Source organism: Staurois parvus, unplaced genomic scaffold, assembly GCF_062004578.1.
Source record: "Staurois parvus isolate SC_StPar_1 unplaced genomic scaffold, SC_StPar_1.0 ptg000668l, whole genome shotgun sequence".
Lineage (NCBI taxonomy): Eukaryota > Metazoa > Chordata > Amphibia > Anura > Ranidae > Staurois > Staurois parvus.
In genome coordinates, this window is record NW_028318464.1 from 359033 (window position 1) to 362922 (window position 3890).

At 40.4% G+C, this 3890-nt stretch overlaps 1 pseudogene; it reads right to left on the bottom strand.

The window, feature by feature from the left end:
- Positions 1-228: 228 nt before the first annotated feature.
- Positions 229-811, bottom strand: LOC149447813 (small ribosomal subunit protein uS11 pseudogene; annotated as a pseudogene).
- Positions 812-3890: the final 3079 nt, after the last annotated feature.

Genomic DNA, 3890 nt, shown 5'->3' on the forward strand with positions numbered 1-3890 from the left:
GGTATTAAGAGCAGCAATTATAACCCCTTAACTGCTGTTGTTTTTCTATAAAAAGTTTTTTTTCTTTTTAATTTGTTCTAATTTGGGGCTTATTTGAGTCACTTAGTAGGATTTTTTATGCATGTGGTTAGTTTAAAAATTTTAGACATTTGGGGGAAACTTTGATTTTACGGTGATGGGTCTTTTTTTCTGATTTATTTTTAACACCTGAAAGAAAAAGCTGGAGAATTACAGATGACTGTCCTTTCTGCATGTGCTGTCTGAAGAATGGGGGTCACATCTTTAATGTTGCCACTTTTCATGCCATAATGAGCCAAAGCTATTGGTGCAGACTGGACACCAGGACCAGAGGTGTTTGTCCTGTTTTCTCCAGCGGCAAGCAGCTGGATGTGGAGACTGTGGTGCTAAGCTCCTTGCACCTCTGAGTGACATCTTCAGCAGCCAAAATAGCAACACAAGGGGGGGACTCATCTCTCTCAGCCTTCAGCTTTATACCGCCAATCACATGGCAGACTGTTTCTTTGCCAAACAGATTAGTCACATTCACAAAGATGTCATTAAAGGGGGTGAAGATGTGACAGAGTGAAACACATTTTTGGGGTTGATTGACTAAAACCATTCAACTTCCAGGTTTTATAATCAAACTTAATTGAACAAGCTGGAGTTACAAGTTGATTGGCTACTTTGCACAACTGCACCAGATTTTGCACTCTACACTTTTAGTCAATTTACCCATTTGTCCTTCAGCCAACTATGGCCTCAGGCTGCTAACCCATTCTTCTATATTTTCCTTACCTTTATGTGGAGCCATTTTGTTACATCTTCTTACAGACCTGCTACACGAAAGGGTCTTTTTTTTTTTTTAGTTTGAGGTGATAAACGCTCAACAGTCATTTGCTTTATGAATAGACTTTTTTTTTATCAGAACACACTGCTTTGTAACAAAGATTACTAAATAAAAACAAATGTAAGAACTGTGTGTGCAAAACATACCTCATAACAGCTACTCACATTCCCTTCAACCCCCATACCCAAATCTCCAATTTGTAAGAAAAAAAATTACAGTTACAGCCCTCAGATATGGGTGGCTAAAATTGTCTAATGGTACCACAGTTAGATGGCAGCATAAAAAGGCCTAAAAGTGGAGACACAAACTTTCAAAAATGATTTGAGCTACTGCCCCTACATTTGGATTGTTAAAAACTGACCAGTGGTAGTACCATTTGGCAGCAGCAAGAACAAGAACCAATGTGGAGACCCAAGCCACGTAAAAAAATATAGAGCTGCCATTAAATTGGATGGGTAAAAAAATAACCAGTGGCACCATAGTTTCATTGTAGTTCCAAACAGGAGATGTGTTAGGATGGAAGTACAGTGGGGAAAATAATTATTTGATCTCTTTCAGGTTTTGTACGTTTGTCCGCTTACAAAGAAATTAAGGATCTATAATTCTTACCATGGGTGTATTTTAAATGATGGAGACAGAATATCATCTGAAAATCCAGAAAAAACACAATATAAATTGAGTTGCAGTTCACTGAGTAAAATAAGTATTTGATCCCCAAGCAAAACATGACTTAGTACTTGGTGCAGAAACCCTTGTTGGCAAGCACAGAGGTAAGACGTTTCTTGTAGTTGGTTACCAGGTTTGCACACATCTCAGGAAGGATTTTGGTCCACTCTTCTTTACAGATCTTCTCTAAATCCTTAAGGTTTCTTGGCTGTCACTTGGCAACTCGAAGTTTCAGCTCCCTCCATAAATTTTCTATAGGAGTAAGGTCTGGAGACTGACTAGGCCACTCCATGACCTTAATGTTTTTTTTCTTGAGCCACTCTGTTGACTTGGCACCAGGGGTGGACTGACAACTCATGGGTCCCCCGGGCAATAGGGGATCATGGGGCCCCTGTATCCTTCCCCAAACTCAAAAAAGACTATGAAAAAGGTACCAGGGGCATCTCATGGGGCCCCCTACTGACCCCTGACCCTCCGGCAGTGCCTGAGTTTCCAAATGGTCAGTCCGCCCCTGCTTGACGCTATGTTTTGGGTCATTGTCATGCTGAAAGACCCATCCACTACACATCTTTAGTGTTCTGGCTGAGGGAAGAAGGTTCTCATCCAAGATGTTACAATACAAGGCCCCGTCCATTGGCCCCCTCAATGTGGCAAAGTCAGCCTTTAGCAGAGAAACAGCACCAAAGCATAATGTTTCCACCTCCATGCTTGACTATAGGGATGGTGTTCTTAGGGTTGTAGTCAGCATTTTTCTTCCTCCAAGCACGGTGAGTCGAGTTAATGCCAAAGAGCTCAATTTTGGTCTTCTCTGACCACAACACTTTCTCCAAATCCTTCTCTCAATCATTTATATGCTCATTAGCAAACTTCAGACGGACCTGTACATGTGCCTTCTTGAGGAGGGGGACCTTGCAAGCACTGCAGGATTTCAATCCATGGCGGTGTATTGTGTTGCTAATGGTTTGTTTGGTGACTGTAGTCCCAACTGCCTTGAGATCATTCACAAGCTCCTTCCATGTAGTTCTGGGCTGATACTCCACCTTTGGTGTGATCATCCTTATCCCATGAGGTAAAATCTTGGAGCATGGTGATTGATGGTTATTTTGTATTTCCTCCATTTGTGAATAATCACTCCAACAGTTGTCTCCTTCTCTCCAAGCTTCTTGCTGATGGTCTTGTAGCCCATTCCAGTTTTGTGCAGGTCAGCAATCTTGTCCCTGATGTTCTTTGACAGTTCTTTGGTCTTGCCCATGATGGTGAGGAAGAATGAGATTCTGTGGACATGTGTCTTTTATATACATAACGAGTTGTCATTAAGAGCATCTTCTTAAATTGACAGGACTAATCTGTGTTCCACATGAGCACATAGCATGTCTGTGGGAGCCAGAATTATTGTTGGTTGGTAGGGGATCAAATACTTATTTTACTCACTGAACTGCAAGTCAATTTATAACATTTGTATTTTCTGGATTTTGATTGATATTCTGTCTCTATCATTTAAATACATCTCCTATAAAAATTATAGACCCTTAATTTATTTGTAAACTTACAAAATCTGCAGGAGATCAAATAATTATTTTCCCTGCTTGTACAGTATGTTGGTGCTTGGTGCTGTAAGTTATGGAGTATTTGTATGTACATGCACAAACAGCCACTGATTTGATAACAGCATGACCAGCATTTACATATTAAAAGGACATTTCATAAAATTGATAGATACCCTGATGAAGTCACGGGACAGTGACATAACACGTGGGTCTGTTAGCGGAGCGTGGTGATAGTCGCCGCCATTTTGGTATACCCTGGAAGTATAAACCCATATCAATACATGTGTTTGAGGCCTGATTTCAACTGACATGATGCGTTCATTTGGCATTTCTGCATTAAAGTTTTAATTTTTTTCAGAAACTTATACAGAATTAATTATAGTAAAGGAGGTAGCCTTAAAGAAGTTATAGGGATATTAGATGGAGTCCGAGGGAAATTGACAGTAGTCTTTAGCCTCTTCCATTTTCTAACAATTGCATCAACAGTTGATCTGTTTTCACCAAGATGCTTGGCAATTGCCCCGTAGCCCTTTCCAGCCTTGTGGAAGGCCACAATTTTGTCTCTGGTGTCTTTTGACAGCTCTTTGGTCTTGCCCATGGTAGTAGTTGGCATCTGACCGACTGTGGGGTGGACAGGTGTCTTTAAAGAGCTCAGACAGGTGCTACTAAGTTAGATTAATGAGTGGAGTAGAGGTGGACTTTTTAAAGGCACAGTAACAGGTATTTGAGAGCCAGAATTCTTGCTGTTTCTTAGGTGTTCAAATACTTATGTTCAGCAGTGCAAGACAAATAAATTCTTTAAAAATCATACAATGTGATTTCCTGAATTT